Source organism: Excalfactoria chinensis, chromosome 1 (genome assembly GCF_039878825.1).
Source record: "Excalfactoria chinensis isolate bCotChi1 chromosome 1, bCotChi1.hap2, whole genome shotgun sequence".
Lineage (NCBI taxonomy): Eukaryota > Metazoa > Chordata > Aves > Galliformes > Phasianidae > Excalfactoria > Excalfactoria chinensis.
Genome location: NC_092825.1, coordinates 128,002,229 through 128,026,543, shown reverse-complemented (window position 1 = coordinate 128,026,543; position 24,315 = coordinate 128,002,229). Strand labels below are relative to the sequence as shown.

The 24,315-nt window shown below is 38.9% G+C and overlaps 1 protein-coding gene across 3 annotated transcripts in view; it reads right to left on the bottom strand.

Annotated features, from left to right (window-relative positions):
• The window catches only part of NCK2 (NCK adaptor protein 2), a 132,130-nt gene that overhangs the window by 36,358 nt on the left and 71,457 nt on the right, over positions 1-24,315 (bottom strand). For all 3 annotated transcript variants that reach the window (XM_072326637.1, XM_072326638.1, XM_072326636.1), the window contains exon 2: positions 11,931-12,002. The gene's annotated coding sequence lies outside the window, so the exon portion shown is untranslated. The remainder of the gene's footprint in view (positions 1-11,930; positions 12,003-24,315) is intronic.

Genomic DNA, 24,315 nt, shown 5'->3' with positions numbered 1-24,315 from the left:
AAGAGAGCAGTTCTAATGTCAAAGCATGCATCATGTAAGCACATGGCCCTAACAATACCTCTGATGCATTCAGCCACCATTGTGCTGGGTTCCAGCCCTCCAGGTCCCCAACACAAGCACCAAGTCATTACCCAATGTTTGCTGGGTTGGCTGAAAGGCCAATGAGGAGCACGGTGGATACTGATGGGGTTCACTCACTCATTCATGCCTTGCCTTGTAGACCACAGCCACCTCAAGGCCACGGCTGCCCACTTCTCAAACTAACTCTGCTTTGCAGTTTGAGGAACATGGTGTCAAAAGTTGATGTCAACAAGAAAAGGAAACAGTACTTCTACAACAGTTAGTCTCCAGAATGTATTATTAGATAAGAATAACATGGCTACCATTTATTTGAAAAAGCAGCAGATTAAAGCTAGACATCCTCTGTAATGATAAAATAATCCTCCGTAACCTTACAAGACAGGCTGCTAAAGCAACAATGAACACATGCTTGAATTCTAGCCTCTTATTATTATATGCAATAATGCCCTAATTGTACATGATGTTCACTCAGTTTCACGCTGTAACCTTCATACCATCTTCACAAATGTCACATTTTTTTTCTTCTCCAATTAGTGGTACTGTTATGACCCAAAATGTCCTGGTCTGAGGCATTTCAAGATGCAATGCATAACCTATGTGATAACGCTTACAAACACACTGTCTTTCTTATTTACATAAGAACTTCCTTAAACAGATGAGTAAAGTTTTTAAAAATCTTTTGATGTCTTACCTATAAAGAAAGATATTTCTATACCCTTTCTGGAACAGCATGCCTATTATCAAGAAGGCAATGTTCATTTTTAGCTTCTGACAGATGATTTAAATTTATAATTTCAAAGGATAAAAAGCTGATACTCTGCAGGAACAAGCTGATGTTACATTAATGCATGTTAAAATTTAGCAGCAGTATTTCAGAGCCTTATAATTTACTTCAGCTTATAATAAAATAATACAATAATAAAATAATAAAAGTTACAGAGAAAGCATTCTTACAAGTCTTAGCTAAGCTGGAACAGAAAGTGCAAAGGGTTTGTGATAAAAATTGGTCTGAAGCATTCTCCAACACATGGGGTTACTATTAAGAAATTGCCCAAGGACAATCGTCAGGGATTTAAAACAAGCAAACCCCAGACCAAACAAGAAGCAGCAAACATATTTCAGCTTGGAATTTTTGTATTTCTCCTCTTTTTTCCTTCAGAAACTTGTATTTACCTGTTTTTTTAATGCATTTGGAAATCAGGGCAAAGATTAACAATACTGGCAACTGTCTAAAGGACATAAAATGCTGAGGGACTCCTCTTTCTTTCCAGCAGACTAGACTTTACACTGAACAACAGGCTTAAGCAGAGTGACGAGAGACCAACACACAAAATCACAGAGAAACAAACACCCTAAGCTGACATCAAGGTAGCATTATCTACATAATAGATGGACGAAACATGCTCTGCGTAATAACAAAGCAAGCCTACTGCTACTCATTCATTGACAGTCTCACATTCACTTTAGCCGTCCTTCTTGCCTTGAAACTAAAAGTCAGCCATTCGTGGCATGGTGAGCATCATGAAATTTTATAAAGGAGGCCTTCTTGAATTTCATGAAGGATTCGAAAAGTGTTTGCATAATCTGTTTTCATAGTATCTTCTCCTTCCCCAGCTCAAACATTCAGCAGTGTGTCTGAATTATATTTCATTAGAAGTGCTGGTTCATTTACGCACCGTATAAGCAAAGAACAGCCCTCAAACGTAAGAAGTGTAACCTTGATCTTACACAGAAGGACAAAGCTCAGAATCACGGTAGATTGCTACACTTTACAGCTAATCCCTTGAAACACTGCTACCTACTTTTCCAGGGATTTCACTTTAAACTGTCTATAAAGTGCTGAAAATAAAATTGAACTGTTGACCTTCTGTTCCCCAACAGAAAAATCATATATTCTTTTTTATATATTTTTTTTAAACTACAAAGAGGAAGAGATGCTTCTTCATGCCCAAAAATGCATTTATCCCCACCAATCAAGGCTGCTCAAGGAAAAGAAAAAGAGGGCACTGTTTATTTCTAGGCAACGTTCACTTGACACTTCTCAGCAATTTATCCATCACATTACAGATTTAATTTACTGCGTGTCAGTAGGAAATTCTGCAAAATACATATAATAAAAACTGCTTTAACATTCTAGTTCACAGAGACCTACGCACTTAAATGCCCCGTTCGGATTCTGTTCCTATAAACTTTCCAATTTGCTGTTATTTCGAATACCAAATACATTCTTACACTTATGGATTATTATTTACTAGGTCACAAGGAGCAGGATTTATACCCTACCCTGAAAGAAGCATGTGCATAAGAGGCGAGGGGGAACCAATGTTTCTCTATTTAAAAATCTCTTAGGACAAAATGTCATGCAGAAGTTTACCTGAACTCTCTCAAACTGAGATTCCCTCTTAACATCCTCAAAACACAAACACAGATTAAACCCTCTAAAGCTTCACCTTTCCCAATAAAACAGGCTTCAAGCCAATCTATCCTAAAGATCTTCAAAATCATTTACATTTAAGTCAAGACTATGCTCTTGGACTGGAATGTTGGTGGCATTCATTTCTTTTAACACAGTATTTCTTACGTATCTTTCTCCAGCTTGAGTGAGTGCCTTTCAGAAAAAAAAGTAGTAATTGTGAATGCTCAACCGCATGACTACGGCAGGAAGTCTCTGTTAATTCCCCTAAGGGGAAGGGTACGTGTCTAACACCAAAAAGAAACACCGTTCACAGAATAGGACAGAAAACAACAAGGATTTTATTTTTTCTAAGTGTTTCTGCAAAAACACACTCCACAAAACACAGATTTCCATAAGCACACTCAGGAGATGCACTTTATTCTGAACTCTTACCTTGCAGTTCAGCTGCTCTAATGCTGCTTACCCAGATAAGGGTAAGCGAGGAAGTCATTGCATGGCTGTTAGCCCTTACATGATTTTCCACTGCACTTGAGCTGCTGCTCCAGAAAATACGCTTCTGAAAGTAAATCTGACTTTTCCCATAGAAACTGTTACCCAAAACTAACAGAAAGCAGACTACTCTCAACAACAGTGCTTCAACAAAAGTGACCTCTTCCCTAAATCCTTCTATTGTTTTATCTTCTGCCAGAAATTTCTCCACAGCCCACTTTTCTGAACAAAATCTGTCCACAATAAGCAAATCAGTTCAAAATTAAACATTTGGCTTTGGCTGCTACAGCACATTCCCTTTCATCTAAAAATGTTAAGTACTTTCACACTGATGGGATGTTCTATCCTCCTCACTCATGGACAGGTTTTCTTCTTCCCACTAGATAACATTAAAATGCAACAACAAGAGTGAAAGAGAAATAGTAGAGCCAAATAATTCCCAAACATGAAGAGAGACTGTGGGAATTAGCAGCTGTACTCAAATCAAAATTAAATAAAAGAAAAACAAGTTCAAAAATCACACAGGTCTGAAATTTGGAAGCTTAGCTACAAGCTTTAGTCCTTCTAGATGAATACAAATTTACATTGGTACCAAGTTTCAGTAGAAGTGACATACAATCCACATACAGTCTAAGCTGGGAGCTACACAAAATACTTAGTGTTTCACAGCCTCTAATAGTACTTCAATATTGCTAGTATTAAAAATTCAAGAACAAAACACCACAGCTCAGTTTTAAGGAATACTAGGGAAAAAAAAGTAGACAATTTATTCATTACCTATCTAAGACCTTATAGAGAAGCCAGGAGTGTTATCAAATTTGCACTGGGCCACAGCTTTTCAAGAAAATTAATATGTTAACACTAGAACTGTGAATAAGTGGCTGAAAGGAATGGCAAGAAATAATCCTCTAGTTTACAAAAAAAAACCCAACACTCTATTATATGTATGAAGTTTATTCACAAATTATCTCAAGGTGATGGAACAGAAAGGTGTGCGGAGAAAAGACACAAATATCTGCTGTCCGTCTAGAATCCTTAGTTGGAAAGGACCTTTACATGTCATCTGTTTCAGCTCCCCTGCAATGAACAGGGACATGCACAGCCTGACCAGGTTGCCCAGGGCCTGATCCGGCCTTGCCTTGGAAGTCTCCAGGGACAAGGCATCCACCACATTTCTTGGTGAATTTCAGGACAAACGGGAAAATAAGTTACCTTTTCCTGTGTCCCAGAGCCTGTAAATGCTTCAGATGACTAATACCAAGCATTTTTAGTTTATTTGTTCTTGTGCTCCTTGTTGAAAATTAACACTGAATTGTTAATTGACAGCATGTTCCTGCTTCTCCACTCTGTAATACATTTAGGTTCAAAAACTCTCGACCCTGAAAGCAAGTTTTAGTTCCACAAAGGTAAGCAGTCCTATGCATTGCATCAAATGTTGCCATCTGTGTTTTTACTCTTATTTTTTAAGGACTGGACAGAATAAGCAACAAGACTCAGAAGGCAGAGATGCCCAGCCAGCACTCACAGGCCAGAATCTGGTCTGTAGCCTGCTTCATGCCATCACTTCCTCTGCTTCTCCTAAACCACAGCCCAACAGCAGGTTGCAGCAACCCACTAACAGCACTGCTTCCACTTTCTCCCCCTGCTCTAAGAATAGCAGCAGCTGTTCCTCACACAAGCAAACATAAGCCCACCACATGTATGTGACCCCCCCTTCCATTTTGGCCATGTGGTGAAGGTAATACATAGGAGAAGGGTACAACTTACAGCTCTGGAGATTTCCCTAAGTTTCAGAACGTATCTCAGAATAACTATGTATCCAAAGAGTGCCTGGAGTATAAATCAGTGTTTGGGAACATAAGCTGCTGTTATTCCACTGATGGTAAGGTCCAAGGACTAAGGAGCACTACTGTCAAAACCCTGCTTACAAAGGTGTTTAAAAAAAAAAAAAAGTTTATAAATATATGTAAGTTACATAAATATGTATATAATACACATATACACACACATAAGTATTAACAAAATACTTATTCTAGTGAAAACACCTGAGTAAATCTTACACAATTTTTTGTTTCAAGATATATGCTGTACCCTACAACATGCCCCATCTTTATCATTATAACGCAGCACTCCCTCCAGCCATGATGGAACAGATCTTTCCAAATCTTATCTAAATTCAGAGCTGGTATTAAATGCTGTTCAAAAGTCTTCAGGGAGATTAAATCCAATACTTGCTCTACCTGTTTAATCCTGAAAGACAAATTACAGGAATCAAATTTAAAGACTGTCTAACCCACACCTCAGCAGCATTTTTTGGGATGGTACCTGCTAACTTGAGAACAAATGGTATGAAACAACCCAGCTCATCAGGGGACGTTCTAAGCAACATCAGACAATAAAATTAATGATTCTGGTGCAAGATAGAGAATTCCAAATTAGCCTCTTGGGAAAATGCAGATCCCCCAGCTACCAGTTGCTTCAGGTGAAGAATCTGACATCACTTCCTGCAGCCATGGGCACCAGCAGAGTCATAAAGACAGTGTGCGAGTCATAAAGACAGCAGCAGCAGGCCTGCTGGGAGGACCAAGCATGCAGCTGTTGTGTCCAAAAGCAAGAGCAGGACAGAGTAAAAGACATGAGAGGAAAAGAAAAGGGTAGGAGAACAGGTAGTTGAACACAGGCTCTATTATGGGGAACAATTAAGAACAGCTGACTGAGAAAACAGCCTCCAAATAAAGGAAGGATAAAACCAGAGCTGTAGGGGATCCCTGAAACAAAAGGCTGTGGAGTGAAAGAGCACAAAGGAAAGGAATGTAAAATCCAAGAGACTGTAAGGAGCTACAATGTCAAAAATAGACTCACAAACTTAAGGTCAGGGAGAGAAAAAACAAATTTAAAAGGTTTACTTCTCTATGTGTGGAATTCTATGCCTCATATTACTACAGGCTTAAAATACATGACAGGACAAGCTCATTTTCCTCAGTCCTCTCTGCTTAGCACAGTTCAGGCTTTGTCACCACAGTGCCAATAGTAGTTGTAATCCAAGATTAATTAAGCAAGTTATCAGAAACAGAATTCCTTAGCAAACTTATGACAGTGATTTTTAAATATTGTTTTGTAAAATCTACCATTTTTAGTAGTTACCAAGAATGCCTCTTCAACACACAAAAGATCACGAATTGCAAATACAGTCTCATCCTTCACCGAAAGGAGCCATTTAGCAAGAAGAGCTTAATATCATAATGCATTTAGTGTAATGTATATATTTAATATAATATTCAAATGATATGTATTTTTATAAGGAATATGTTAAGAGCACTATTGAAAACACAGGCATTACAGTTTTAGCTGCATTCTATTAACTTACACCCTGATCGTAACACAAACACTGAATCATTTAAAATCCCCTCAGAACCTCCAAAACAGAAGAATTGTCTTCCAGCAATTATGAAACAGAGAAGCAATTCTGCAACTGATTTTATAACCAGGACCAATGCCAACGCTGGCCTGCACTCCTCATTCTGTAAAGCCCTAAGTCAAGCCCCCAAAGTACAGAACTGTGAAACAAGCCCAGCATCCCTCAGAAAGCTGACAGGATGGCATCTCCAGGAAAAGTTTGCAAGCAGAAGATAACAGCAGCTCCTTCCTGAGGCAGGACAGAGCTGTTAGGGTACCTAGCACTTGGTAAAGTCAGCCTTGGTTGCCTGGCTAATCTATTTCCTCCTCCAGGAGGGCAGTGGATAACTAAACGGTCCCTGTGCTGATACAGCCTTATCACACTGCGCAATGTGCTGGCACAGGGGTTGCATCCACGCATCCCAAGCTCTCCAGCTGACTCTCCGGCATATATGCCTCCATATGTAACACTTACCTAACAAAGGTTTGCAGCATATCAGGATATTTTTCCATTACAGCAGATTAACCGCATGAACTATTGTCAAAGGATTCTCAAGATCCTATTCTAAACCACATCATCTGTCCCTCAGAAAAGCAGCGTATATTCCACTCTTCTAACTGAAACCAGCTTAATGCAGGAATATGTTCATTTAGTAACCCAGGAAATATGGGTTGAACTTGTTCAATGGCATTCCATTCAGCACCAATCAAAAGGTGTGGTCACTGAGTATTTTGTTATTGGTTCATAAACAAAGAGGCATAAGCTTAACCTTAGCTTATTTATGCGTATACATATATACTCATACATACTAAGAACACAGTTTAATTCATAGCTATACTCATGAGTTAAGAAATACACTAGATCCTTTTCAGTAGGCAAAGCCCTTTTTTGGCTCAGAAAACTGACACGTTGGATAAAAACACCGCTGAAGTCCATACAAACTACCAAACCACGAAACAACTTCCACCAGGGAAAATGCTGTCATCTTTCTGTTTTCACTGAGCTGAACGTACACATATTGATGAAAGCTGGGTACTGTTCTCTGTGGCACAGAAATCACATGGATCACAGTTGCAATGAGCCACAAATGTCTGTGCGCTGTAATAGTTACTGCTGCTACCTACAAACCAAATCTAAGTTGAACCTGAAGGAGTCAGGAAAAAAGGGGGCAAAAAGTTAGACAAATGATTCTTAATCTGTTTTGATATTATTAGTAAAGAAAAGCATGCTTATGTTTTCACGTAAAGAATTACAATTTGATTACAACAAGAAACAAATTAGTCAAAATCTGAAAAAGCTGGGAAAAAAAATATTTAATTCAGTGAAAATCAACTATGCACCATATCATCATAAAACTATTTGGGAGGTATACTACTGGTTATGTGGACATGAGAGCAGAAGGGAAAGCATTCTTCTCTAATATTCATGACCAGCATTTAGAAAGTATTGTATCACCTGCACAAGATAATCGGCAGCGTTCTATAAAATTGATAGCTGTACTGAACTTCCATAAATATTATAAGAAACATTAAAAGCTATACTCAAAGGCTTAAAATCAACACTTTACACACCTATGATAATTGACATAAATACACGATTATTCTTCTTAGGGAAAGGAATGTAGAAATCTGTTCAGTCCCTACTTTTCATTCATCTAATTACTGCCAGAACAAAAACTTCCCATGAAACCACCTCGTATGGTACTTTAAGAATAGGAACAATTCTCCCTGGTTTTCAGCTCCTCAAAAATCCATTAACTGCAAATATGCTGAGCGACAAAAAACACCAAGTACTTTCATACAGCATTGCAGACAGTTGCATCAGGTTGAAATCAGTGTGGTGCTTTTACCTCTTTAAACGAGGACGACTGCTCTTTCAGAAGCTACCAGTGAGTCCCCTGGCTTGCAACATACATGCACTTGCACAGCAGCTGTCTGAATACCTCTGCAGACGAGGCTCTCCATGCAATGTTCTAATACTGTAACCACTGACATCTGATCTCAGTTTGGCAAATCTACTGAACACAAAAAGACTGTGATAACTGAGCTTCATCTGCTTACCTCTAATTTCTTCAGACTATCTACCTTCTCCGTACAGATGTATCCCTGCATACCCAAATAGTACATTCCAGGAAGACATACGAAGGTAAGCTTATTCCCCCCAAAAATTATACTAGTAAAGAATATTTCCCAAAACAAATTATCTAAACATTACCACTAGAAGGTACATATATATTAATAGTGGGACCACTTCTCAAAACATTTTGTTGTGAAATACAAGGTGCATTTTTTTTTTTTACAAAGAAACTGCAAGAGAAGGAGTAACAATTTCAAAATCACAGAATAAGATTAAATACAATGTCACATTTTATAACAGTTAAGTGCTTTTGAGGATAGCTTCAAGTCAGCAGCAACTGAATGACTGCAACAAATTGACAGAATACTGTATATTCTAGCTTCATGCTCATGTAACTTACAGAAATGACAGGAAGTTTTAACAACAAAAAAAGGTGCCTTTCCGTACTGTTCTCTTTTCTTGAAAAACAAAGAAAGAGAAACAAACAACCGAAAGCAGTTAATGTGCAGTTAGATAAAAGATGACCGTTTAACACATATAAGTTATGCCACAGTTCTCAGATTCAACCAAATCCTGTAAGAGCTCAACATTACCTGCAGTTTGGTGAGATACAAAGAATATTTTCAATGTAATTTGTGAATATTTAACAACTGCATCTGCTTTCCTAAGAGCAAAATATTTACTACGTTCTGATCACAGAATCACAGAATCACAGAATGACCCGGGTTGGAAGGGACCTCAAGGATCATGTAGTTCCAACCCCCCTGCCTAGCAGGGCCACCAAACATACGCCTTTACTAGATCAGGTTGCCCAGAGCCCCGTCCAACCTGGTCTTGAACACCTCCAAGGACGGGGCATCCACAACCTCCCTGGGCAGCCTGTTCCAGGACCTAACCACTCTCCTAGTAAAGAACTTCCCCCTAACATCCAACCTAAATCTTCCCTCTTTTAACTTAAAACCATTTCCCCTAGTTCTGCTATTATCAGCCCTTTCGAAGAGTTTGCTCCCCTCCTGGGAGTAAGTTCCCTTCAGGTATTGAAAGGCTGCAATGAGGTCACCCCGCAACCTTCTCTTCTCCAGGCTGAACAAACCCAACTCCCTCAGCCTGTCCTCATAGGGGAGGTGCTCCAGCCCCCTGATCATCTTCGTGGCCCTCCTCTGGACCCTTTCCAAAATCTCCATATCTTTTTTGTACTGAGGGCTCCACACCTGGACACAGTACTCCAGATGGGGCCTCACAAGAGCAGAGTAGAGAGGGACAATCACCTCCCTATCCCTGCTGACCACCCCTCTCCTGATGGAGCCCAGGATCCCATTTGCCTTCCGGGCTGCACTGCTGATTCAGTGAAGCATTTCAAATACAGCCTTTACTGAATCTATACATATGCATTAGTTTCCTTTTTGGAAAGGCATGAGAATGTTCTCCATGTTCTACAGAATCAATTTTACCAAACCCAATGCAGTCCATCAGAAACATGCACAGTGGTGTATGCATGTACATACAAAGGACAGATATGAAATATTAATTAAGAAATGAAATTTAATTTTCTTACTGAAATCAAGCATTGCCTGACTGGACAGAGCAAGTATTCTCAACACCTACACTTAAAAGGATGGAGGAAGCTAGTGAGATTTCCAAGGACAGAAAAGGCTGCTCTTCTCGTCTTAGCAAGCTATTGTCTGGGAATTATATAAAGCCTTCAGCTGCAATAAAAATGTTCACTTTGGGTGCTCCTGGTGTTTTCTGTTTGTTTTTGGTTTTTTAAGTTTTCACTTTAAAGGGTAAATGAAAAAAGATTTTTGATTCAGAAACAGTTTGAATTCAAAGCACTCTAAAGCCCAGACCCCAAATTCCTCTCTCTATAAGCAAAGTGATGAGGCTTTTGTTTTATTAATTTTTTTAATAGAAAATTTAAGTGAAGCTTAAGTTAAGTTAAGCTACGATGAGAGAGGCCAAGAGAAAGACAGTAGTGTTACATTACACATTTGAAACAAATACAAGACAGTTAACAAGCTGAATTTTGAGCAGAAACTTCTGTAGAAAAGTTATAATCATTATCCTACAATTAAGTTCCTAGTCAGAAGAATCATCGCTGTTTGGGGGATTGCATATTTGTCTTCTATTTACATCAATGGCCATTTCAAGAGCCTTTATTTTTTATTTTCTTTTACATTATCTGCTACCTACATGCTTCCTAAACCCCCCAAAAAACAGCCAACAAACCAACCAGTCTGCCCTTAAAATTTATTACAGAAGATTTCTCACTGTTGTTCAAAAGTAATTACAGAATGTTCAAGGCTACACATTCTGATCTGTTGGGAAGGCCAGAGTTATAAAAGCATCTTTGAATGTAGTGGATAGATATAAATTAACCTGAAAACATAGAGCAGAAGTCAACCTATCTCAAAGAATTTCAGAATTCTCTTTTCTATTACCTTGAAGGAAACCCAATCACTTCCAAATACATTCCCAATAACATAGGTGATAAATTCAAGACTGGACTGCACTCGTAATTCTAACTGATTAATCTCCATTTCATTGACTTTAATTTGTTTAATGTCTGGTAACACTTCACTGAACAACCATTTAACAGAACTCACAGCAAAATCAAGACACACGAGGACTTTATGCATTGCTTTCCATCTTAGAACTATGAAATGTCAATAATTAGCCATCATAACTTCATTCTGAAGAAAGCATTTTGTAAGGTAAAGTTCCCTCGTCTGTGCTGTAGCCAGTACAATGCTGAAGGTTCATCCGATGTTCTGCCTTTTTCCCTTATTTTATTTTATTTTTTTTAAACATTTTAATGAAATGAAATCTCATTACAAAGTTACTAAAAGAAAAGACAGCAGGGCACACATACTAACTACATGGGCAGATCTGCCACCAAATAGAAACCATCAGCTCCACAATGTTAATTCAGTCTTTAGAAACAGCCCAGGAAGTTACTCTATATATACTGAATGCAATTCTGATCTACACTTCCAAAAAATGAATAAATAAAACAAAGAACCAATCACCACAAGCATACAAACCTTCTTCCATTTTACTAATAAATTATAAGTTAGTTTTTAGAAATCAAAGAATAACACTGAGACTGCTAAGCCAAGGTCAATAAATTACTACTACCACCTCCATACCTTCCATACCAATACATTTCATCTACATCTTCTCTAGGACAAGTGTCCTAAGCCAAAGTAGTCAGTAGCAAACAGAAGGTAGGAGCCAAAAAACAGCTATAGCAGTAGCTAGCACCTAATAACTTGATCCTATCTTTTTTTCTTTTTCAAGCAAGTGCTAAAACTGGTTTGACTCAGATCACATAAAGAAAAAGATCTGCTAAATATGAATGATCCGGCAGTTTAAAGAAAATTACAGGCATCACACCACATGAAAGCACAGCCGAGCAATATATCCAGTCAACTCCTTATCTTTAGATACAATAACAAGGCTTGAATCACTCACCTTTGGCACACTGTTAAAAGGATCCAGGCAGTGAAAGGCAGGACTTTCCAACAAAGTTACGTACACAGCTATCTGAAATAACAAACAAAACACTTTAGTTTTAGCACCAAAGTTAGATCTTTAGACGATTTGGTTTTCATTCTATTAAATCTTCTTAACAGACTATGAAGAGGAGGCAGAATGACTTCAGCTTGATCTACCTATTCAGTATAAATTGAATCTTTATTTATATATTTTCTGGATGGATACATATCAGTGTACTTCAGAACACCCAAACTACCCAGGGAACAAGCCCAGCCATCACAATACAAAGAAAAATTAGCGAAGAAACCCAATCAAAAATTCAACAATTCTAAAAATTGCATTTGAACTGCTACAGTTATTGCTCCCTTCACTTTCACACTAGCAAGTTTAACTTGCATTTTCCTAAGAGAAAACACAATCACACACAGAGAACTGAGCATGGGAGCAAAAATCCAGGCAGCAGTCTAAGGGACAGATAATTTACACCCATTGGGTATTGGCAAGGTATTGTCCTATGATGTGTGGTTCAGGGTCCTCCAACACAAGTCAGAGTGAACTCTGAAGCTGGCAAGAAGAACTTTCATTAGGGAGGTTCTGTCTGGACATGAAGAAGGGTTCCCCACAAGGCTGGCTGGGCACAGTAACATGTCTTCCAAGAAATAAGGGGACCTTCTGCCTGAGTGTGTCTCAAAGTTCACCCCAATGGGATACCAGTTCTGGCCTTAGTCTTGCTCCAACCTTCAGAAGGCTCCTCCAATCCAACCTGCTGTGTTAAGTGTTACTAGCCATAAAAGTAGTATTTCAAAAGAGATCTCAGATTACTTCACCAGTTTCTTTCTATCTTCTAATGAGATTTCCAACTCCAAAGTAAGTCTGACAAACTCAGGTTGTGTAAATTTGTTAAGCTCCAAATCAAACAGAAGGAAAAAATTCTGCGTATCTGTACTGCAACCCCTAGCTCATAACAACACATTGGTACAACCTTACTCATTCGAAGGCCACTCATGCACAAATGCTTATGTCCAAAATCTTCCCCAAAAGGATTCAAATCAGTTGCCACTCTACAAAAGTATCCTACTAAGAAATTCAATTAAAGAGAGCAATTCATCTAATTCATCTTAATGTTTTAATGAAAGGGGAAAAAAATAAATAAATTGGAGAAAGTATTGCAAATATGTTCCAAAGACATTTGAAAGCAAGGTTTGGACTTCCACAGTATATAAGGAGAAAAAATAAGCCGATGAACCCCTGGACTGATAAACACTGAGGCCAGAAGAAATAGTTCCTACTCCCCAGCTACCCTGAAGTTTCAAGGTAAGCAGGATGCTGCTCCTGACATGCAAGAAAGGGGAAAAAACAAAACACAAGAGGCCAAATTACAATGAAGTATTGTTCGTTGCATGAATGAAAATACACCTGTAACAGCAGAGAGCTGATGCAACAGGAGAATGACCTGCCACCCCTTCATTTCTGCTTAAGTACAAGCCAAAACACCCAGTACGCCACAGCCAGGCTCTTTATATCATCAAGTTTTCAGTAGATAGACAACTACATTTTGCCAAATCAATTCTCCTGCCCAGCTACTGCATTCCTAGTCTCCACAAACCATTATTCTCCATGAGAACTGCTCCACATTCTAAATTACAGGACAGATCTCACAATACATCGTAAAGGGAAAAGACACAATAATGAAGCAACATTAAAAATCCTGAGGCAAGGTAGATCTCTTTTCCTGACAGCTAAATGTTTTCAGTCATCGAATTATTAAGCTTAAAAAAGCCTTTAAGATCATCTAGTCCAACCATTAACCCATCAATTTCATGCCCATCAAACCAAACTGAAAAGTGTCAGAGGAAAACATATAAGAAAACCTCACTCCTATCAACACTTTGCCTGAAATAAAGCTGAGATGCACAGACACAGCAGCACAAGATGCATACAGGTCTTTCCTCCCTGGGCTCAATACTTTTGCATTTTGACCTCTAATTCTGTTCTTCTCCTGGTAGAAATCTTCATTTTGCTACACAACAGCCAGAAAATATTTATGCTCTGACTTTCACTAACAATCATTTCCCAAGAAGTACGAATCTATTTCCATCATACCTCCCCTGCCAAAAGCTTCACTGGCAACACTGCAACTTGCCAAGTGACTCAAACTCAGGATGGAAACCTGGACTGCAAAGAATTCACTTATGCATCAAATACATTCCTTGAAATAGTACTTCAGTTAGGCAAGTTTGAGATCTTCCCTCTCACACATGCTGAATGGAAACAGTGGTTACGGTTTGAGATGGCATGCATCTGAACCACAGGCTTTGCATCATGAGTGGGGTTTTCTGCCATGGTGTTCTAACAGCCAAACTCCAGAAGGCCATATCTGATGAGAAAGCCAGGGCGGGTCATGAATATTTAGGCTTTGAGAATACAAAATCATTTCCTGTAGCCTCCAAGAGGCTTAAAAAATACATGGGCAAATAGTCACTGGGTGATACTCACTGTCCACCCACAAGACAAACTGCTGCACATTGAGGAAACTCTGGAAATGAGTCTACAGTTTCCAAAGGGCACCAAGTAAGGCAGGCAGCCACTGTCATGGCTGTCTAGCAGTAGCACAGCACCCAAGCACCTCAATACCTTTTGGTGTTATAACCATAACTCAATTCAAGTCCAGGCCACACCTGGAGCAATGTGTTCAGTAAAGACCTGGTTATATAGGGGAGAGAGCCATCAAGATGATAAAGGGACTGGAGTATCCCTCATAAGAGGAAAGGCTTGGAAAGCTGGAACTTTTCAGCCTAGGGAAGAAGAGGCTCAGGAAAATATCATCAGTGCCTATAAATACCTGAAGGGAAGGTGCACAGTGGACAGAGCGAGGCTCCTTTCAGAGGTGCCCAGTGCCAAGACAGGAGATGATGGGAACAAGCTGGAACACAAGAGGTTCCCTCTGAATACCAGTGAACACTTCTGTGTTTTGTGATCAACGGAGTACTGGCATGGAGTACTCCAAACAACAACTCCATGCCAGTACTCCAAACAACAACTTCCACTATCAGCTTCTTCTGTTGCTGCAAAACATGCATGAATAACAGGCCGCTTAGTGAGGATGTGCAGACTCCTCCTTGGAGATCTCCAGAAGCTGCTTGACCATAGCCCTAAGCATCCTGCTCCATGTGGCCCTGCTGGAGAGGGGGTGGGCCTGACGAACACAGACGGCCCTGCCAGCCTCAAAAAGTCTGTGATTTTATAATACCAGACAACTTCAAGTGTCTCAATGCCTAGACATGCTGAATGCCAAGGCCTCTGACAAGTCATGATCATCTTTACAACCTACGGTTACCGTGAGGTCCAGAACAAAGGCATGGAAGATGATAGTAAGGAATAAGAAACACAGAATATAGGATTTAGGAGAACAAATGATTACAAACATGCAAGGCAGAAAGATAAATCTGTGTTTCAATTGCATTGGTTTGCTAGACCAAAATCTCCCAAGCAAGAACTAGTCAAGTCTCACAGTGAAAAGCACTTTTGAGTTGTCAAAAATGGGTTTGAACATGGTGCTTCCAAACAAGTACCTAAAGACAAAGATCATGAGCATCTAATAAAATGTGCACCTTAAATTTAACTGTGTAATCTTAAAAGATTACAACTCTAAGAATAAATTAGTGCTCCTATAATCATTATCTGAAAAGTAACCTCCAAAGTTATTAACTATTTTCCCTTTCATTAACAGCTGTGATGTGCCCCAATTTCTTTATCCCCATGACTGAAATCCAAATTCAGCCTTACAATGACTATTTGCAATGACAATTCTCTCAGGCTCCCTTCCCAATATCCAACCACCTCCTATTTAAATTCTGACATGAAATAGCTAAAATAATCTCTTTGATACTTAATATGCTAATACACAAAAAAGACCTGACCATAAACCTGCACTGCACAGGCTGGGAATTTTAACTCAAGTGATAAGTCATTCAAGTGACTCTGATAACTATGATAAAATCCAACAATTGACGTATTGCTGGTGACCTTCTGGAGAACAAATGAAAAGCACCACATTAATACAAATTCTCCTGCAGAGAAGATCATACTGGCAATCTGCCAGTTCATTACACCATCTAGCTCCACTTCGACATTAAATATTGCCTTCCTTTGTAATTGACTGAAATACGCTAGAGCAATTGCAGGTAACCACTTTCGGCTATTAAAGTATTCCATTAAGACTTCTCCATTAGGCAGATATTTCAAATGAAGTTACATCAAAATATGCTCTGCTCAAAATATTTTAACTGTACAGACAATTGGGCAAGCACAACCCAGTGCCACGTAGCAGCAGACAGATCAGCAGAAAGCACTCAGAAGCTCAATGCCTGCCTGAATTGGCCTGAAACAAAAAGAAACCCAAAGTGTATTCAAAGTGCTGGCGTATCCTTCGTATTTTAACCACCTTGCTGCATATCCTCACATAACTCATTTCATATTGCGGTACTACTTACACAACCATTAACTCCCAATCCACTATTGAAAGACAAGGGGTTCATTTTCTAAATAGCACTGGTATTTATTTGAAATACCATACACTCCAAAAACCAACGTCTGCTACCAGCTTCCTCTGTAGCTGCAAAACACGCATGAGGAAAACATTTTTAATTTGGCAGAAAACAATGAGGACTGTTGCATCCATCTATTAATGATTGCACCTGCTATGTCTACAACATATATTCTATAGAATCACATTCTTATGTTAAAGAGATTTTGTACATTTTTTACATTTTCTCAGCTAGAAGATTCCCCAAAAAGTTTAAGCTATTAAATAACTTGACGTTGATAATAAATTACTAACTGAACTCATAGTAATATGCAAAGTATTTAAATTCCCACCTTAAGCAGGAATTTCTATCTTAATGCTTAATGATACTGACACCATTCAAATCTGATACCACAGACTATCGGGTAAAATAAACACTGAAGTAGAGATAGGGAAATCATGAATGTAAGGACAGGAAGCATCATCCCAGCTAGGCGACAAATGCTTTGAGAAGGCATCAAACATTCCAGCCTCAAAATAATAAACCACGCTCACCTGCCTTTGATGCATAGCAAAGCATTAACATAAATGTTAGCCACGTCCAGTCCTTCTTTGTTGTACACCCCCTTATTTTACAAAGGTACTATGCCACTAAAACAGTACTCACTTTGCTCAGCATTCCCATTCAAAAGCAATCTCTGAAAGGAAGAGCAATCAGACTTCATTTAATCTTCATTCCACTATTTTTTATATTTATAATATGAAATAGGAGCTCAGAACCATTTTAATTTTTCTTATTTAAGAATTTGCATTCTAACTACACATACACATGCACACACGTCTCAAAAGACAACTAAGAAAAAGCAACAGAGGTCTTGATTAATGCTTAGGGCAGCTCTATCTCATGAACACTTCCAAAGGTACACTAAAGACTTGAATCATCAGTTATAACTGCAGATAAGTAAGCAGAAACCTAACCACACCTAAGGATGTTCTTGAACTCTGTATCGCAGTATCTTTGAGGAAGGAAAAGATCAGACTTCAAACCTTACACAGTATTTAACAGGCTTCTCAGGCCACACTCTGAACACGAGGTAATTATTTTTCTTTCCTCAATAGCATACCTTCAAAATCAGATCTGTAGTTCGCACAGAAAGAAATATCTTAGTTATCTAAATACCTTCAACACTTGAGAATCCAGAAAGTAGCATTTTGAACGTGCTGAGTAACAATTTGCTCCATGGGAGCTTCAGCCTGTGATTTATATTTTTATTTCAATTTATTGTTTGTGAAAACTGTGCGGTCTTTTCTGTGAGGTAAAATTAGTTTAGAATCGTTCAGGAAAAGCACGGCTATTAATAACTGATCAGCCCAAGCAATCCTCCAACAGATCTATTTCTCCTGTTACATATTTGCCATGCAGTGTTCTATGTGTCAAAATACATATACGACCAACTGAATCATACCAATTCTTCCAGGCGTCTCTAAGTCAGAGCTTTTAATTCAATACTTGGGGGTTTCAAGTCTGCAGAAGATGCCTACAAACTGCATGTCAATACAGTCATTAGAGTAATTTAGTGATCTACACATCTAAGGAAAAATGCCTGCCTCCGCCGGAAAAAGGCGTTCACGGATGCCATTCGGAGAAGTGAAAAACCATAGATTCCAATAAATTAGCTACCACAGAGGGCGCAACACTTAGTTACAGGCAGATTATCAGAGCAACATGAAGCAGAGACTCCCAGTTACCACTCTTGGCTAAGAATACATTTCAACTATGCAAATAAATCTCACATCTAGGCAAACAGATAAGATTTGCTCTGGGTAAGATGTAACAGAAAACAGACTGTAACAAGAGCAACAGAGTCTTCTAGTCACTATCATGGTAGAACAAAACAAAGCATGCTTAGCAATTCAAAGTTAAACTGTAACCCTTATTAGAGCTCCTGTTCTGATAAATGATTTGTTCTTTATTAATCCAATGACAATCTTTCCTATTTTCCTATGTGTGTATTTAACAGTCTCTTGTCTGGCTGTAACAGCACTACCAACCTTTGGAAGTGGTGCCACTAACAACATACAGACAAGGTGATGTTAATTCAGATATGGCAAGGTCAATGCTTGTATTCGGCACTGCCAGGCAGTCATAGGGAACAAACAGAGCAAATTCTGACCAATATCTTCACAGAAAACAATGTCAGAAACTTTTTGACAGCTCCCAAACAACCCAGTGGCAGCTCAGTGCATTATGCTAATTGAACCACAGAATGGTTTGGGTTGGAAGTGACTTCAAAGCCCACCCAGTCCAGAGCTGCCCCACAACAGCTCAGGATGCCCAGGTCCCCATCCAACCTGGCCTTTGAATGTCTCCAGGGATGGGGCACCACAGCTTCTCTGGACAGCCTGTGCTAGGGCCTCACCACTGTCAACATGAAGAATTTATTAATATACAATCTAAATCTATCCTCTTTTAATTTAGAAGAAGGCTTGGCCTCAGCACTTCCCTGCTATTAAACATCCTGGAGGATGTTTTAGTTTTGGCTCTCTACCATCCTCCAGGTGCTGCCTGAACTGACCAAGAAACTTAGCTTTAGGTGAACAGCAAGAACAGGAACTTCCACACAGCTTTTACCAAAGCACGCAGCAACCATACTTACAGACACTGCTGTTGTTGCCATTTGAAGGATAATTAGATATTCCAAGATCTCCTAATGCCCAAACAGAATCTGGCAACAACTTCTGACTTTTTCAGCGCTGATTTTCTCCCTTTCACATCTTGCACATATCTGATGGTGTCTCATTCTACTCCCTTTAATCCTGCCAGTTCAGTGAAATAGGCTACAATTGAAAATGCAATGGAAATATTGCAGGCCTGGCAACAATAGCCAAAAAACAAGATTTCTTATGGCAGCTGTCAAATTAATGACATCTCCAAAGCTATCTAAATACAGTATCTGGGCAGAAACCCAATTATGTCATTCTTGTCTGAACACCCCAAAAGAGAGTCGTACTAGAGTTAGAAGTGGAAATAATTTTAAGTGCAGATTAGCTACATAAGCAGCTTCACACTTGAAATCAGAGCAAGGGAACAAAAACCCAAACACATGACATTTATCTGGACACAAGGGAAGGGAAAAAAGAACAGCCAGACATCTGGCAAAAGGTCAACACCAATTACATTGTCCAAATCTGTCCCTCAAGGTAACAGCTCCCAAGTTTGCTTCTTAGAAATACATATAAGCAGTAATTCAGAGACTTCTACTTACTTCTAGATCCTCCATTACTCATATATTTTTTGTTTCCAAAACTCTTCATGTACTTCATTTTCAGACTGTATATATCAGACTACAAATTAAGATTGATAATAGAAAACACAGTTAGAAACAACTGCAAATATCTTCCACAGACTTCTAGAAAGCGACTGGTAGGCAGGACAACTAAGAGTTCTGGTATTACAAGACTGCATGTGCTATGACTACTATGAGCATAAACTTCCTGAAAGCACAAACTAAATTTATCACAAGTCTACATAACAAAAATAATAACAGTATTCCTCCTCTGCTTAAATACTGACACTCGGAACATCATTTGTCACGATAGATATAATTCAAGGCTCTTATTTCTTTCTGCTGTATTTCTTAACATATTCTAGCTAACAATTTCCCTTTCACTGTGGAGGTCTCTGTTGCTGCTTAATTCTGCGGCATTTTCAGCTTGCTGAACCTCACCACAAAATTCATTTCATTCGTGCTTTTATAACACACAGCCATCAAACAGCCTTTTCGGTTAACAAAGTTAAAAAAAATAATGATAAAAATAAAAAGAATAAAAGTTTTTGTTTCCTTCCCTTCCCTCCCCCTTCCCGCCCCCCCCCCCCCCCCCCCCTTCATCCTTTTATATAGGCATACTAAAACAATTGCTCCAGAAAATATAGATAAGTTTATCTGGTTTTCAAATGAAACTGCTAAAGAGACTGGCTACTAAAATACCTAAAAAATGAAGGTATCAAATGGCCTGAGGAATATGAATCTTTACTAACTAAATTCTGACTAGGAACCTTCATCTCAATTACAGATAGATAAATAAACTTTTAAATTTAAATGGAATGAATAATGCTGAGAAACATCAGACTGATTTAGTAAGTTTCTAATCCTGATCAGTCTGGACACCACTGTGAATACTTTTAGAGGTAAGGCTATAATTCACCAAGTGCTTCTGCTACCAACATAATATCAAACTCAGGAGAAAGGGAAGCATTCATTACGAACAGCCTCTCTCATGAAGAAAAGTTGAAGGAATCAGGCTTATTTAGCTCGGAGGAGACCTCATTGTGGCCTTCCAATATTTCAAGGGAGAGTATAAACAGGAGGGGGACAGCTGTTTACAAGGGTGGACAGTGATAGGACAGGGGAAAATGGTTTTAAACTGAGACAGGGAGGTTTAGGTTAGGTGTTAGGAGGAAGTTTTTCGACACAGTGTAGTGACGCACTAGAACAGGTTGCCCAAGGAGGCTATGGATGTCCCATCCCCGGAGGCATTCAAGGCCAGGCTGGATGTGGCTCTGGGCAGCCTGGTCTGGTGGTTGGCAACCCTGCACATAGCAGGGGGGGTTGAAACCAGATGATCATTGTGGTCATTTTCAGCCCAGGCCATTCTGCGATTCTATGATGTTTAGGAATACACATTCCAAGATGTGCTCATAACATCACGACTCAAATAATTAACTGAAGGTTGGTTTTGTTTGTTTGTTTTTCTCTCCCCTGAGCAGAGTCCTGAGATTTTCAGAAGTTTGAAAATACAAAGTTACTTTTGTCAGTGTTTCCTAAATTCTAGACTTTGCAGCTAATTAAAAAAAAAGTAATTCAAAGTAAAGGGTAACACAGAAATATCGTTTGCGCTTTACAAATCCAGACATACTTAGCTGAGATCAGTGCCAACACAGACAAGTTACATGCAGCCCTCATCTCCTCAGTATATTCAATCTCAAAGCCACATCTAGGGGTATGTGCTGAGATCCTTTTCCAAGTCAGCAATATGGGATATTACCAATTTGGAGCAAGTTCAAATCAGTGACCTACCACGTTTTCTGATGCTACAGAATAACTTGGGATACCAGACTTTGTTTTCAACTATATTTGTCAATAATATAATTTACTTCACTTATTATCCTGCAATGAAAAAAACATAAGGTTTACTTAAAATAACTTCCAGTTGGACCCTGGAGTCAACGAGGCTGTCTGAAACATTTTGGCAAAGGCTAGAGAACAAATTTCTCCAGCTTCAAATTTATTTGTTTATCCGAAGAGCTAGGATATACTCAAGGAATCCATTTGTTGCCAGTTCTTTATTACAAGAGATTTAATTTTTGTGTTTGCTCTCTATTACACACAGAGCAGCAGTATCACGAATCCTGTTCTGCCATATATGTATTACAAATCCAATTACTACTCTATTAGGTCTCATTTATGTCCCATACGGTGCGACAATAAACTGAACAAAATGAGTATCAGCATGCTTTTCAACCATCTTTACAGTATGATACAGGTGGCAATCACAGCTTAATAACATTTCATTTATAATAAAGGCAGCTCTGAATTTTCCTCTATCTGCCACATGTTTCAAGGAGCCTTCAGAAATACCTACGGACTACCACTCAATGAATCCAACATCTCCTGCAAAGGCATCACAGTTCAGTTTTATTATTGGTTGTCGTGATGCGATTTTTAATTAAGCTTTTATTGTACCTGTATATAAAAAATTCTCTTTGCTAGAACTCTCGGAGGCTCTGAAAAGTTCTCCACGTCACTGGAGTTAATTTATGGAGGTACTGTAATCACGTACCCCTCTACTTTCATTCCTGTACTTGCCAAATTTGTCTCACCATGCAGCAACCCATGTTGATAGACGTCCAGATAGTCTTTCTTCCAGGAATTCAGGAAAAAAAAAAAAAACTAACACAAGAAATTCCTCAGCACCTTTCAGCAGTAAGCACTCAACTCACTCAGAGTTCTCCCAAGGATGACTAAGCGCCTTGTTGAACAGCTCGTTCTCTAGTAGCTGACCTGACTACATCATCTTCCTCATGCAGGCCAGAAATAAAAATGTCACGCTGACATTTACACACATGATCTGTTGTTTAAACACAAAAGCCAAGTAAACGTACACTGTCCATTTTCAAAACTAGTCCCAGTATCTGGATATTTTGTTTCCATAACTGAAAGGTTCAAACTAGCTTTTAAATATCTCAATCTTCTTGTTGAACAATGTTAGTAGCAACTATTACATTTTGTAGCAGCAGCAGGAGAAACTATTTCAGGCTGAGGGACACAGAATCTTAAGGTACTATGAGGTTTGTGCTCCAGTTCTGGGATTAGAATGAAAAGATTTGGGCTACAGCTTTTTCTATAGAGACTGTAAAGGCAGTGACATTATTGATTCCCTTGCTCCTCCCCCCGGCCCCAAACTAGAAATGGTCAAAGTACATGAAGAAAAAGAATGCCTATGCCTTTTATTTCATCGCATTACTCAATTATGTGGTCTTTTCTATTGGATATTCATGGGGTTTTTTTCTACATGTTCTTCAAAATGCCTTCCCCCTTCACTGCCTATCTCCTGTGCTCAAACTGAATCCCTCCCATTTCCTTTCTTTGTACAACTAGAACTACAAGCAGGCCACAACAGGGAATCTCCCTACAAGAACCGAAGACCAGAGACCCCAAATTATCACTTTATTCCACTTGCAGCTTTCACATAATCATAAAATCCTTAGAGTTGGAAGGGACCTCTGAAGGTCATCTAATTCAGCTCCTCTGCAATGAACAGGGACGTGCGCAGCTAGATCAGGTTGCCAAGGGCCTTATCCAGCCTCACCATGAAAGACTCAAAGCACAGGACATGAACCACATAACTGAGCAACCTGTTCCAATGGAACAGACCTTAAGGAACACAGACTTCACTGACAAAAATATAAAGTTGTTATCCATCACCCAAATATCTTCGCCTGAAAATATAGCTAAGGATATCTCTTAGTTTTTAAATCTAAAGAGGAGCTGAAAACACTAAATTAAAAGTCCTTCTATATTTAAATATTTTTGAAAACTCTGGTTTCCTTCTAAATAGGTAGAATAATTTCTCTTGTTTCTAGAGGACATTAATTATGTCCACCTTCATTTTATCATTCCTTCAGTAACCATCGAGGGCAAATGCTGATCCTGCACAAGACCTCACTCTCTTGAGAAGTTACACACCTCAGACCACACAAGAGCACAAACATCTCCTTGATAACACAAGGCCTATTCCCATCTAAGAGCAATAGTCGCAGAAATCCATTACAGATTACCAAAGCACACATGCACAATTCCGGACCTCAAAATCAATTACAGCAACATTCCATTTAAATGTGTAATACCACAGATGCCACAAGTACTTTCCTCCTGACAAAAATAAAGGAACAGTTCTCAGTAAAAATCAAGAATTTTCCAAGACAGGGGCTAAATACAGGCTACAGAGCTACTAAGTGCTTAAATTACAGTTACTGTATTTTTGAAGCATTAAATACTTTAAGAAAGCAGTGAAAACAAGTTACAAGTTCTTAAGCACATCTGACACATAGTATCAAAACATTAGAGCGGATATCAGTTCAGGAAGAGGCACCTCATACAAAGAAAGAATCAAAACTCTGATGATGGTCCAACAATCGGAAGTAAACCTATCACAATGAAGTAATTCTGAGGACCAAAAGAACAACACATCATCTAACACTGGCTCTCCTGCCTCATGAATTACACATTAATTCATTCCTTTGCCAAATACCAATTCTCACCTTATATTTTATTC